The sequence below is a fragment of the Protopterus annectens genome, chromosome 11.part0, assembly GCF_019279795.1.
Source record: "Protopterus annectens isolate FY-2018-M chromosome 11.part0, PAN1.0, whole genome shotgun sequence".
Lineage (NCBI taxonomy): Eukaryota > Metazoa > Chordata > Ceratodontiformes > Protopteridae > Protopterus > Protopterus annectens.
Genome location: NC_056745.1, coordinates 555171082 through 555186854, shown reverse-complemented (window position 1 = coordinate 555186854; position 15773 = coordinate 555171082). Strand labels below are relative to the sequence as shown.

General features: G+C 38.2%; 1 protein-coding gene and 1 non-coding gene across 2 annotated transcripts in view; one reads left to right on the top strand and one right to left on the bottom strand.

Annotated features, from left to right (window-relative positions):
• PTPRQ (protein tyrosine phosphatase receptor type Q) overlaps positions 1-15773 on the bottom strand; it is a 4272575-nt gene that overhangs the window by 4034417 nt on the left and 222385 nt on the right. The window lies entirely within an intron of this gene.
• TRNAL-CAA lies at positions 13962-14074 on the top strand. Its single transcript has 2 exons — positions 13962-13999; positions 14029-14074. It is a non-coding gene; the product is annotated as a tRNA-Leu (tRNA).

Below are 15773 nucleotides of genomic sequence, written 5' to 3'. Positions count from 1 at the left end.
TTGCACTCCCTACTTTCTCTAACTTTTCTCACCCTAACAATCTCCACTTCATTAAATCTTATCTCAGCTTTGTCTTACAAAACCTCCCCTACACAAAGCACCCCTTTTTATATCTATTTCAGAAAACTAGTCTATGATATCTCCTAGTCTATTCAACCTAAACCCACTCTTACTCCCCAAATTCCATACACTCTCAACTGAACTGCATACCCCCCAAAATTCTATTTGTGTAAAACAAAATGCAACACTGCCTACTCTGCATGCTATCCTAAACTCTTAAAAGTGATTCTCTGTGGAGATATTCACCGTAACCTTGGCTCCAACTCTCCTCTTAATCCATCTCACCCCAGCACTAATTGTAGCGCTCACCATAACAGTTTCCAACTCTAAAACCCTAAATATAATCACACTTAACTTTCAGAGCACCTGCAATATAATCACCAACTTCCATGCCTGGCTATCACATAATACTCCTGACATTCTAGCCACCACTGGCTTAAACCCAACATTAAAGACTCTGGAATCCTGTCTCCTAGTTATAACATTATTACAGCTGACAGGTTTCACAAGACAGCCAGAGGCTTAGCATTCATCTATCTCAATTCATATAATATTACTCCCTATACCAATACCAATACCAATCCCATCCTTCAGTTTCATAATGCAGAACTTCTAATCATATTCCCAAAAAATCAACAATACCAAAAGCCAGTGTATTACAGTAATATATATTCCACCTGGACCGAATATCCCTATCCTAGACAACATATTATCATGGATTACAAATACTATAAAAAAACAAAACCATCATTCCAGGTGATGTCAACATCAGCTGACAGAACCTTACCTCTAAATTCTCTTCCTCTAATATAAATCTACTTACTTTACTCAACTCATCACCGCTCCCATTAAATTTACTAACAGCAACAGTCAGGGCTTAATCCTTGACTGGATTCTAGTTTCTAACCCAGCAGATTCATGAATGCAGGTACTCTCCCTGATACATTATGTGACCATCCCCTACTTTTGTCCTTAGAACATCCTCTCACCCTCTTAAAGAACATCAACCGAAACTGACCACCTAAAACCTTCAAAGTAGCCCTAAAAACATTTCCTAAAGAATCCATCCTGCACCTGCCTTAGTAACAAACCCCCTTAAACAGCACATTTCACCAAACACTATAAAACCCTCTCTTCATAAAAACAGATGCACACCGACTATACGGAATCACTATACTGTCACCAAACTAACTACTGTACCATACTCCTTGCTTTTTCTGTAGATGTAACAGTTTAACGTATGGAATGATTTCCCAGTGCATATTATTGTAATCCTACTGAATTGTAAATGGTAAGATGCTTTAATGCTTGTCATACATGTAGTACTTTTTAACTTTGTTATTAAATATTGTCTGTCTCTGTAATACATTGCGGAGCTTTTCTCCCCGGGCCTCCACTGAAAATGGGTCGCTGACCCAGTGGACTTTACTGGTCAACAAATGCTAATAAATAAATAAATAAAATCACTACAAACTATTTGGAATATGACCAATTGAGACCAACTTTGATTTATCAACATACTAAAAGACATAAACTGGTCTATCCTCGGTACACTTCCTCTAGATGAGGCAGTCAACCACTTTAATACAACCTTTCTGGATATCCTCAACCATCGTGCACCCCTTCATAGAAAGAGAGTCAAAAGTAACCACGCACCTTGGCTATCCAAAGCAACAAAAGAATTAATGAGAAACAGACACAGACTCTGGAAACTATGGCTCACTCAAAATCCCCCTCAGACCTAATAAAGTATAGGCAACTACAGAATCAGACAAAACATATGTAACAAAAGACAAAAGAGACTACTATCTAACATTACAATCTACTCATAAACAAAATCCTCAAAAATTCTAGTCCTCTATTACAACACTTCTCAATCCCGGGAAAAAAGTAATCTGATTCCACTTCCTGATAAGACCCCTGCACAAGTTGATAGCCTCTTCAACAATCACTTCATTGAATGTATACTGATTGTCACTTCTAATACACCATCTGTTCCCCCCCCCTCTCAAACCTTACCTCACCCAACTCAACACTATCCTAACCCACCCCCTCAACATTCTCTACCTTCTTCTTCCCCCCTTGAGTCAGATTCAGCCAGCTCCCTACACCAATTCTCCCTCAACTTCTCAAGGTTTCTATCTACGGCCTATCTCGACTTATATGATTAAGAGGCTACTTCTCAAACTAAATCCTGCTCTAAATCTCCAGACAATCTTCCTGTAAAATATCTCGAACTTGCAGCAGAAGCCATTGCATATCCAATAACCATCCTCATTAACAGATATATCCTAGAAGCTTACGTCCTAACACTCTGGAAAAAGTCATTTGTTATAGCACTACACAAAGATGAAGACTCCACTGAAATGTCCAACTACCGTCCTATTGTCTTATTGTCACCCATCTTAAAGCTTCTCGAAAAATGCATTCACTCACAATTCATCCAGTACCTCCTTAAGAATCAACTCCTTCCACACAACATGGGTTTAAACCAAGTCACAGTTCTGAGACTGCTTTACTATCTTTCATGGACACAGTTAACAAAGCACATGACTAAGGCGAAGTTGTCTCTTCCTTATTTCTCGACCTATCTAAGGCATTTGACACTGTTCCTCATCCTCTTCTTTTACAAAAGCACAGTGATCTAGGAGCATCCCCTCCTTCTATAAAGTGGTTCACTAGCTACATATTCAACAGACAGCAGGCAGTCAAATGGCAAGACTGTCTTTCCACATACCAACAAACCACAGCTGATGTCCACCAAGGCTCTATACTTGGCCCCTCTTATTCAATGTTTTTATAAATGACTTGCATACCTCCTACTGTTAGACTACATGCATACAAATGATCACTCAACTGTCATCTGTTCTTCTAACACTCTGTCTCATCTTTAACAAATCATCCAAACCACCTTTACTTCCACTGAAAGCTGGCTTACCAATAATCGACTTCTACTTAACGCCTCAAAAACTAAACTTCTACTTTTCCCCCCTAAAACACACTTAGTCAATTCAAAATTTTCTCACAGAATAACTCAAACATTGACGTTGTCTCTGTACAAAACTACTAGGTGTCACCATTGCTGAACATCTGAAATTTGACCTACATATTCAAAATAGTATCAAGAAAACATATCAGAAACTTGTAATTTTCTACCGGCACAGATGATTCCTAGATACACCCATTAAGCACACTCTAGCCACTTCTTACCTTCTACCCACACTCTTATATGGTGCCCCAATACTAACAAACTTACAAAATACCCTAAAATGTAAGCTTGAAACTTGCTACAATAAAATCACAAAATTATACACAGAGGCAAAATATTCTACACATGACTATATACCCCTCGGCACAGTGGCTTGAACTCCCACAATACCTTACCTTCCTTCAGCTTAAAATGGCACATAAAATCATTCATAAACCCATGGCCTGCCCAGCTCTTAATACTATATTCCAAAGCCACATACCAAAAAGATCTTGCAGGTTAGAAAATAAGCAACTTCTCACTAAGCATCGTCCCAGCAAACAAGCCGGCCAAAGTCTGTACTCTTTCTCCATAGCCAAAATCTGCAATACTCTTCCCTTAACTATCAGATCAAACAAAAGCACATATCCTTTAATCTCTCAATTAAGGAATATGTTTCCATATCTTGGATCTGCTCCTGCTCAACCCCAAGATGATAATATCCCCAATTCTTGATATTTCTACTATTTACCTCTGTTTCTCTCTTTCCTCTTTCCCTCCTGTGTTCATTATACTTACATCCTACATCATATCTTTCCAAGTAGCTATCATTATATGCAATGATAAGTTAGCCTATGTTTGTAATATAGATATATATATATATATATATATATATATATATATATATATATATATATATATATTTGCACTTTGACCAACTGTTATACCAACGTAGTCCACTCTGTATTATTTTTTTCTTAACTACAATACTACTTGCATACTTCCAAGGTTATATATATATATATATATATATATATATATATATATATATATATATATATATATATATATATATATATATATATATATATATATATATATATATATATATATATATATATATACACACACACACACACACACACACACACACACACACACACACACACACACACACACACACACACAGGATTATAGAGGCTGAATAAAAACCTGAGTGCAGGGCAGTCTTTGGGTTTATAAATCCATTTATGAGTAGTTGTGAGCTGAAGAAGAGGTAGGTGGTGGGGGAATTCCAGCCAATGAAGTTGTCTTAGGGCAGTACAGTGGTGGGTAGAGTGGCAGCTATTAGCAGCGAATTTACCAATCTTGTTATAGCAGGTTTCTAATTTTGTTTTCAGTGTAGACTGTAGATTAGTTAATAAAGGAGAGCCATAAGTTAGAGAAGACAAAAGATAAGCTAGAGCTAAAGTTTGTTTGACAAGGAAAGAGAGAAACTTATTATGTCTATAGAGAAGCCCAAGTTTTTTGTGGGTCTTGTTAATATTGTTTTGTATGTCAAGATCGAATTTAAGGTTGTCACCAGTTATAACACCTAACAATTAGTAGAGGTCAGTAGCGCAGTTCTGGTAGAATTAAGGGAGAGTATTTTGAAGCTGGCTTTATGAACAGGAGAATTCCTCTTGGGAGTAAAGATCCTAAGTTTGGTCTCCTTGGGGTTTAAAGAAAGGCGGTTATTGTGGAGCCAAGTTTCTACAGTAGATAATGCAGCTTGGGTGAGATGTTTTAATGTATCTGGGTTGAGAGCAGAGCAGTAGTTGGTTAAGCTTCCTTAAAACCAAGAAAAAGGAAACACAAACAGTAGCCAGTCTTAGTTAAGACTTCAGAGTAATCAAGTACTTATAACTTGTCTATAAATCAGTCCTTCGGTACTGAAAAAAAATTTAATAGATGAGTGGTTTCACCCTTAACAGAGCTTCATCAGATCTAAATGCAGTTTACATGATGTGCATTTATATATGCCTCAACATATAGTTCAGTGTTAATTCAAGCTGGGGTTATAAATGCATGTTATGGACTGTTTGGCCGAACTAAAGTAGGATAAATTGCACATTTCATCACTGTTCTGCCTATCTACTCCTAATGGTAGCGAATAGGTTATAGCTTATATGCTGTATTTCCTTCCCACTTACCTAGGGTCTAATTGATGCAGACATTTTATATAACTATTGTCACTGACTATGCACATCCATTAGTAAATCAACTTATCGGTGATGCAATAAGTAGATGTCATTTTCCATATTTAAAATGGGCACCTAGTACTAACAAATGCATAAGTTATACCCCTTAAGTGTTATGCTGTTGTAATCATAATTGCAGCTAGTCATGACCATGCTGGGAACTATGTAACTGTCCCAGTGATTGGGTGCACCTACCTCGTATCCCTTGTATCAGGTATTGTGTCACACTTTCCATGAAAATATGAATATGGTCAAAGCGGGATCCAGCACTGGCTGGGAGGGGCCTGTTGGCCAGTGGGTCTGCCACTACATATACTTTTTAATTTAAAATAAAAAAAAAACTTACAAGTCCTCTTTAACTCATTAACACATAACATGTTATGAATGTTACACCTCTAGCAGGCTACACACATTGCATTCAACACATTTTCTGAAAAATGAATATTAAAAAAGTAATATAAATAAATGTAAATAGTTTGTGAACAATAAAAGCTATTAAAGCTGTCCAAATAGCAATGTTATCAGTAATAAGTATTCTTTATGGTGATAATAGTTGCTGCATTCATAGTCTTTCCATACATTTTATTTTATTTATTTATTTATTTAACATTTGTTGACTGGATAATCCGAATGGATACATGTCCAATTTCAGCAGAGGCCCAGGGAGAAAAGCTCCACACAAAGCACTATTAAATTTTACAATCAAAGCGCTATAACAGCACAACACATACAGAAGGATATATATAGAGAGATATTACGTAATACAAGTAATTCACTGTTGCAAATACATTTCAAAAGCACATTCGTGACAGGATAGGAAGTCATACAGTCTATCATGTTTAATACTATAAGTAATATATTATAATGCCCACAAACCCCAAATTATATTTTTTTAAACTCTCACAAAGTTTCATATCTTGAAAATTGTACAACCTAGACATATATTGTTAGAGCATGTTTGTTAACCAGACATGAGCTTTCACATGACAAGAAATTCACCTCTAAGTGCATATTTTTTTAAATATTTATAGAATATGAAAACGGTTTACCTTCATAATGCCGATCACATTATGGTCGACCCCGCTTTCGCGAATACTGAACTGCGACTTTACAAAACGTCAAACACCAAATTTCCAAACGGCAAAATCTCACCCCCTTTTTTGACCCATGTTAGCACTGGTGTGTAGGTGTGGCACGGTTCGAAATGTCGAAATTCGAACTGTTTTTGACATTCAAATGTTTTTGCGGTTCTGGTTTCACGGAAACGGTTCGGTGACGTAACCGGTCGATTATACGTGATCAACATTATGAAGGTAAACCTATGAAAACATATGCTTAAGTATATCACTATCAAAACAAATAATACTGGTTACCTCTCCAGATGTACAACTTACAATGCAAATATCAGAAACAGTTTCCTTTAACAACAGCTAAAGTTTCACTTAATGTCATGCAACAATTTGTTAGTCACTTATATTTTGAAGTATTAAGTACTTATAGAAATATTGCTTATTTTCACAATCAGAAGCAAACAACAATATTTCAAGTATAGTGTAATATAAATCAGTACTGATAATGAATTGTCCTATCTCCCACATTGACAATTCACACCATACACCTCAATAACTCATGGGTCTCTTCTCTCAGTTATGAAGATATGAGCATGTTTGTTTGTGTCTTTCGGCTTTTCCCAGTTAGGGGTCACCACAGCGGAACTCCGGTCTGCTAATGATTGGCAGTTGATTTTTACATACTGGCTTGCCAGACCTGACACACAACCTTCAACAAAGGTACGCCCATTCACGCATGTCTCCACGCAGAAGACTCCCTAGCTGAGAATCGAACCGGACAGCATCTTACTGTGAGGCGACAATGCTACCACAGCACCACCACCGCGGGTTATGAAAATATGACCAAAGTCAAACCGGAAGGTGCAATAAGTCACTAATAACCACAAACAAGCACTTTAGATCCAGGAATGCTGTCACAAACAGTTTAATAACACAGAAATGAACGCTGAACAAGATAATGCTGACAATATTACACAAAACGTTTTCGTCCTTGACTTCTTCAGATGAAATCACCATAGTGAACTCAACTTATATACATAAGTAATTACAAAAAACATCCAATGATAGTACAGATCTAATTAAGGCATTATTTATTTAGTTATTTGTACAAAATGTGACTCATTTTATGTTGGGAAAAGTGAAAGGAAGCTCAAGCAGAAAATTTATGTGCACCTTTATGATATTAGGACTAAAAAAGAAAACAATGCACTATACAAAGACACCAATACATGTAAATCAGCAGGTTTTAAGTTTTTTGTTTTAGAAACTGTGTTCGTTGACTGGAGAGGTGGGATGCGGGAAACACTAGTAGAAGACAGAGAACTATACTGGCAAATTATATTAGAGGCCAATAGACCACCGGGTCTTAATGATATGATTTCCCTCATTCCAGTATTGAAATTGAGGTCTGCTAAGTTATAAGAATATGTCCATTAAATTAGTATTTTTATCTCATTGTGTAGTGTGATAAAAATTTTAAATGAATTTTAAATTAATTTATATGTTTACAATAGGACAATGCTTTTAAGAATTTGTATATATTGCACTTTTAATACTAGCAATTTTATACTGACATTTATATATTTTTGCAATATTATTGGGTATGACACATTAGACCAGCAGTTTTACAATTTCTGTTAATTAGATCTGTACTATCATTGGATGTTTTTTGTAATTACTTATGTATATAAGGTGAGTTCACTATGGTGATTTCATCTGAAGAAGTCAAGGACGAAAACATTTTGTGTAATATTGTCAACGTTATCTTGTTCAGCTTTCATTTCTGTGTTATTAAACTGTTTGTGACAGCATTTCTGGATCCAAGGAGCTTGTTTGTTGTTATTATGAAAATATGAGCATAAATGTGAAAATATAAATAATAAGTAGCAAACAAACATTGGTTTCTCCACTGCAGGGCTTCCTAAGGCAAACAATTTTAGTGTAGTTTTTTTCCCCAAACATCTTTATTTACACATATGACATTTATATAAATGAAAATAAATAAATTAGTACTAGCATTGGATAATGAGTTTGTACATCCTAGGACTAATAAGAAATATGAATTTAAGGTATCGGCGAATTGTGTAACAAAAAATCTAATTTATTTAGCTGTCTGCAACACTTGTAGTTCATTCTATGTGGGTATGACAAATAGGACACTAAAGGAACGTATAAGAGAGCACAAAGTAGCAATTAGAAACAATGATGTGGATAGAAGTGCTCTTGCTAAGCATTCAGCTCTGTTTTGCAATACACACAAATTTAGTTTTAAAGTTGTGGAATGTTTATATTCAAGCCCAAGATTGAGGAATTTAAAAAAATTGACAGAACAACGTGAGTTGAAATGGATTTTAAAATTATAAGTTGATAGACCCCCAGGTCTTAATGATAGGGCTTCTATCAAGCCATACTTAAAAGCTAGACCTCTTAAATGAAATGTGTGGTATTATATTATATATATACCTGTGTGTGTGTGTGTGTGTGTGTGTGTGTGTGTGTGTGTATGTGTGTGTGTGTGTGTGTGTGTGTGTGTGTGTGTGTGTGTGTGTGTGTGTGTGTGTGTGTGTGTGTGTGTGTGTATGTGTGTGTGTGTGTGTGTGTGTGTGTGTGTGTGTGTGTGTGTGTGTGTGTGTGTATGTGTGTGTATGTGTGTGTGTGTGTGTGTGTGTGTGTGTGTGTGTGTGTGTGTGTGTGTGCGTGTGTGTGTGCATATGTGTATGTGTGCATATGTGTATGTGTGTGGAACAGTATACTTTTTTAAATTTGATATGTTGGGATTAGGTTTCATTTTCTCTGTTTCACTGTATTTGATTATAACTGCAGGGGTTTGTATTCTTTCCTTCTTTCTTTTGTTCTTAATAAGACCATGTTGTGTGAGTATTGTTTAATTTACAGCAGGAAAACTGACTGATGTGTCTAATCAGCAAGCATATTGTTGAACAGAAAGGAGCTTTCATTGTTCTATAGGTTATTTTATTTATTTATTTATTTATTTAATATTTGTTAACCGGGAAAGTCCGACTTGGAATGAAGCCAATTTTCAGTGGAGGCCCGGGGAGAAATGCTCCATATGCATGTCTTTGTAGTGGAAACCCACATGAACACAGGGTGGACATGCAGACTCCACACAGAAGGAACCCCAACTGAGAATCAAACCAGAGAACCTCTTGCTGTGATGTGACAATGCTACCGCTGCACCACTGCGCCATCAGAAATAGGTTATAAGCTTGACATCTAAACCTATCAATTAATGAGTGACATGAATCATTTTTAACAAAAATGTGCACTTATCCTGAGTTTGATCCTCTCTAAGATGTGGGCTAGTTTTTTCACTATGAATCTGTACTTTCCTGAGTCAGTACAATCCAAGCCCACCCCCAACCCCCATACAGAATTTCCAGCAGGGCTTCCATCCAGTCCTGTTGAAGCTCTGAGTTACAAGTTACAGTTTTTCCATGGAGCTTTATTTATACCGGCATGTTGTACAATGGCACCCAGTGAAGAATGAGGATAAGATCCAATACTCATCTTCCTTCAACTCCTGTTTTCTAAAGATTCTGTTTGTATGTTAATGGATTATGGCAGTCAGAAGTCCTCCATCTTCTCCCTCCCCCTACCAAGTTGGCTCTTTTCCTTTCTTTTTTTTGAGAAGATTTAATGGAAGAATTCATCCATAGTATGACTTTACTAGCATAATCCTTATCATTCAAAGATAAAAAAATCCTCAGTTTGTTCCTTAAGGTAACTCTTAACCTACTTTTAATTTCATCCATTATATTGGGATTCTATAAATAATCTGAACTTTCCTTATATCCATTTCTGTATGGTGTATTTTAGTTTGGCATGTTATGCATTTTATGTAGGTAAAACTAATCGTTCTCTTAGAGAATGTATTTTAGAACATTTGAGAGACATCAGGAATAATAGAGATAGTAATGCACAAGCCAGTCATGTTAAACTTAATGGGCCTCAACACAAGTTTAAGTTTTTTTGTTAGAAATTGTGAAGGAGAGTATTAGAGTCAGGATATTAAGAATAGGCCTGAGTTGGCTGAACAGAGGTAGATTTTGTTTTTTAATGCAGTGACACCACCGGGTATCAATGATATAGTTTCTCTTAAACCTTTGCTGCGTGCACATGTACTCCCCATTGATATCTATTAAATGCTTTTACTGTTTTTATGGATTTATGTAATAAGTCATATTTCTCTTATATAATATCAGTGGGTTGCTGTATTTATGCCTTTAAAGGTTTTACATTCTTGATTGATTTGTTTGATTGTATGTGTTTTTGCTTAAATAGGGGGCAGGTGCTGTAATTGTGAGAGTCTGATGAAGCGACAGTTAGGCTGTGAAAGCGCTTACCCTGTGTAATAAAATATTTTTTGTCCTACAGCTGTGGTGATTCTGTTCATTTTTTAATTTTTTTTTTTTCATGTGTTGAAGGCCTTGAAATTTCTTGGTAAGAAACTTCTGAGGTCTCCAGCTGCGGCAGGTGTCGGGTAAGGTACATACAGAAGGGAGCATTGTACTCTATTAGTGGTCTAATGAGGGATGAGTACAGGGGAGTTATAACATTCTTAGCTCTGGAAGCAATGCCCTTTCTTATGAGATGTGCAACATAGAAGGCCTTCCTTACGACTGTGGACACATGGTGATTGATGTTAAGGTGGCTATCAACCTGTGTTCCCAAATCTCTCACCACAGGTTTTGAGCTAAGGGGGGGGGTGTACTGTTAATATTGTTGCAGGGACTTCCCCTTTGCCAAAAGGGCTAATAACACATTTTTTTGCATTTATATTAAGTCCGTGGCTTTGGCACCACTTATTTGTCTGTGTAAGCCCTTTTTGTAATATGTCAACATCGTTGAAGGACTAAATGACTGCAACCAGTTTGCAGTCATTGGTGAACTTGGTAAGCCACAGGCCATCTGTTTTCACCTGGACTTCTGAGAAATAGATTCTAAACAGTAGGGTCACAAGACAGATCCTTGTGATATAGCACTGGTAACTGGTTTGCTGGTAGAGGTGGAATCCCCAACTTTGACTGTATGCATTTTGTTTGTGAGCCAGTTAACTATACATTCAGTGACATATGGGTTAATTCCCAGCTGGGTGATTTTCTCAATGATGCCTCAGTAGGGGATTGTGTCAAAAACCTTGGCTAAGTCAAGATAGACTGTATGTACTGTTTTGCCTTCATCCAGGGCTTTGGTGATATTCTTGAAGAAATCCCACCCACATTTAATAAGCATGATCTACCCTTAAAGAAGCCCAGTTGGGTCACCTATGTCTTTGTTAATAAGGTCCATGATGATTCTCTCCATGGCCTTGCAGGTAAGGCTGATTAGGCTTATGGGTCTATAGTTCCCACGGATGGTTGATAGACCCCCCTTTGCACAAGTGAATTACTGTTGCTGTTTTCTGCTCTACTGGGACAAAGCAAGTACTTAGACTGTAGTTGAAGAGAGTGCTAAGTGGTTCCACTAGGTCCTGCTTTAGACCATTTAGTAGGCAGCTTTGGATGTCATCTGGTCCCATAGAGGCTGTGGTCTAGGCCATGGAGAGTGCAGTCATGACCTTCTCTTTGGAGAAACTAAGTAGAGGACTAATGACAGGTATGCTTTGGGGTATGTCTGGTGAGGACAGGGGGTGAAGTTTGCAACAAACTTGTTTGCTAGCAGGTTGGTGATGTCCTCAGGGTCAGGATGAGTGGTACCATCCACTACAGGTTCGGCACAAAGCTGGGCCTTCCCTTTTACATTTCTGATGTAGCTAAATAATGCCTTGTGATTATCCCTAGCTAGCATTTATCTTTGTAATTGGCTTTAGAGGAATTTACAAGATATCTAATTTGCTTATTCAAGCTGTGGAGGGTGTCCTTCCTCTGTTGAGGCAGTTACCTCTTGTTCTTAAACATCAGTTTCTTTATCTTGTTGTATAACCTATTTATGCTTGATGTCCACCAGGGTGGCTTTGTTTTTTGTGAAGACCTTTTTTTGATCTGTTCAGGTACAACTGAGTCTATACATTTGTATATGTGTTTATACACCTCTGTATAGGAGTCATTGTTGACAGTGGTAGCAGGGGCTTTGAAACTACCTATGCCATCACTTAGGTAGCTATAGTTCACTTTGGAGAAATTTTTCATCCTTTTTGCTGTTGGATGGGGGTCAGGTATAATTGTTAATTCAAATGAGACTAATTTATGATCAGACCTTACCAGGGAGGGCAAAATACAGGGGGTACTTCAGAGACCCCCCATGTTGGTGAGTTCTAAGTGTAGGACATTCAAGACCCTTCTGGGGGAGCAGGCTATCTGTCCCAGAGCATTTGTATTAACAAAGTTCAGGAACCTTAGGGAGAGAGTGTTTATGCTCATGTATGACTCCCGATCAATAGAAGTATAGTTGAAATCACCCATGACCAAGGTGTTTGGCTGTATGGTGAGTGACGTAAGTACATCCAGGTAGGCAGAGTGGTTCTTGTGGTTCATGGTGGGGGACCTATGGCCAACAATGATATGAAAGGGGGTTTTACCTACAGTTAGTTGGACTTGGAGTAGCTATAGGGAGTCATACTGTTTGACCACTCTTGAGGTATATGTGTCTTTGGTTCTTTCATGCTTGTTATGAGGTCTGAAGCTGTGGAAGACATTGTAGCCTTGCATAGCTGGGGTGCTGTCTGCAGCCTTGAACCAATTCTCTGTGACTGCACAGACATCGTCATCTTCCAAGGTAAGGAGTGCTTCCAGTGAGTGTAGTTTCTGGTTTAGACTCCTAGCACTAAGCAGCATGACCTTGACTTTGTCTATAGTGAATTTTTTTACGTTGGGAATTTTGTTATGACACTGCCTAAAAAGGCACTATGGGGAGGCAAGTCTCTTTGCCAGTAAATTAAAGCCAAGAGGTTACAGGTGAAGACCATCTCTGGCAAAGCAGCGTGGTCTATTGACCATATCTTCCCAGGTTAACAGATACTGGATCCACCTGGACTGACACCAGAAGTTAAGTCAATTGTTGAAGTCAATCATTTTCTGTTTATAAAGAGGCATCAACCTGGGTGAAGGTAGAATGCTGCTTAGGGCTAGGGACATACCTGCTTGGGTCACAATCTGAGAGCTCAGTCATATCTCTCTTCATATAGTCCAGTGAAGTATGTCTCAAGTCATTCACTCCAATATGGACTATGACATCCAGGCAGTGTACTTACTAACCAGTAATTGAATGCTGTCTAAACTGATATTTTTTGACAATTTCTCAGTTTTCACACTAGGAGAGTACTAATTATCCTGCTGCTCAGTGTGCACTCATCACAGAAGACCTCTGGGTATCCTTGTACCTTGTTAAATTTGACCACAAATTGGTAACCCTACACAAACCAGCAGTTCTCTTGAAGCAAATATTGGCATAATGGTTACAGTGTTTACCTTACAGATACAAGGTGCAGGGTTTGATTCTCACATGGGGTAACTGCCTAGGATTAACAAGGTCTACAAGGGTTGTTAGTTTAGTAATAACCTATTTATAGAAATATGATAGTAATGTAGTGGTTAATACATCTGTCTTACATCCAGAAGGTTCTGGGTTCACTTCCCAGTGAAGGTGATATGGATTTTTTTGCATGTCAGGATGGCCGAGTGGTCTAAGGTACCAGACTCAAGGTCTAATCTCCTTCCACAGTTCATGGGAATTCTGGTCTCAGCATAGAGGCATGGGTTCAAATCCCACTTCTGACAACTGATTTTTTAGGGAGGTTAGTATAAGGGTTAAGGTGTTTACCTTAAAACACAAGGTGCAGGGTTTGATTCTTACAGAGGGTAAGTGGCTAGACTTAAAATGCTCCATGCAGGCAGTTAGTCTAGTACTAATCTATGAATCTATTTATATGTTCAAGGACATATCAAAGACAAACCAGCAGAAATTGTTTAATGGTATAAAAATGATAATCAGCAATCATCCCCAGACAACCCTATAGCTACATGTTCTGCTTTTGCATTAAAGTTCTGTTCTAACTTAGACATTTGTACTGACAAGGCAGTCCAAACTCATGGAAAATAGTCTGGGAAATGTAAAAATAAACTTTTTAGTAGAACTCTTCATAGTATCATCATAGAATACCAGGCAAACAAACAAAGGGGTCAGTTTAAACCTTTTCCACAATAACATTTGATAGGCAATAGTTCACAAATATTTTTCTGAGGGTGCATGTACTTAAGTAATCAAATATTAGCAGGCTTCCTCTCCCAACTGCAGACATGGACATCAGACCAGGGGTATATTCATGGTTCCCTAGCCACTGTTCCAGGTTTTGTTTGAATAAATGAAGGAAAGAATTACACTTTACATGGATGGAAAACATTTTCCAAAGAAGGGGGAACCTCTAAGACACATACCTCTCCCTACAGCATGTCTTATTTAGTGCCCTTGATCAGGAGTTTCTAATGCAGTTTTACAAATATGTAACCGGTCCATTTGTGCTAGATCTGAGGAAGCTATTTAGCCTAGACATAGATTGCATAGTGGCCCAGCAGATAGTATTGTCTCCTCACAGCAAGATGTTCCCCAATTTGCTGGGGTGCCTTTTCTGCAGTCTCTGTATGTCCTCCCTCTGTTTATGTGGGTGTTCTCTGGGTGCTCCAGTTTCCTCCCACATTCTGCAAACATGCAGTAGATGGTCTGAGCAGTCTAAATTGGTCATAGTTGTGCGTACAAGTGTGCGGTGTGGAAGAATTACTGCAGCAAGGCTAGTCCTGGGATGGTGTAAACCTTAGCTCTGGATGATTGTCACTTTTGAAGTGACAGCCAGATCCCATGTGCAAAACTGGGAAAAGGAGTTGTGGATGGTGTGACATCCCCACACTGGGCCAGTAATCAGGGAGCCTGAATCCTCACCACTGACACTGGAGAGGGACATCCACTTGGAATACAAATGGATTCACTCAGTATTTCCAGATGCAGACCTCTCTGCATCAAGCACAATTTCCCTTTAAGAGCACACAAGGAGCACACTCAGACTGTCTTCTAGATTTCTCTCTATTGGTCTCCCTCTAGATCTCCAATAAGACTCCCCACTTGTACAGCTATAGCTTTAGGTCCTCCACCAGGTGTCCAAGCCAAGTCCTCCAGCAGCCTTGTACTTGTCCTAAGTAGATGAAAACCCACACATACACACACATACACACAAACACACACACACACACACACACACACACACACACACACACACATACACACACCTGGGAAAGGCTGGTACAGATTTACCTGCTGTGTCCCCTTCTACCCAGAGTATAAGGTAGTTATCACTGCCGCCAGACACTCCACAATTGGCTTCTCAAAGGCCCTTAACAAAGGGTGTCCAATTATACTGTGTAATATTAATACTAATACAAATGATAGTAATTCACCAAGACAGCTAGGCCTTCTGGAGTGGCCCAC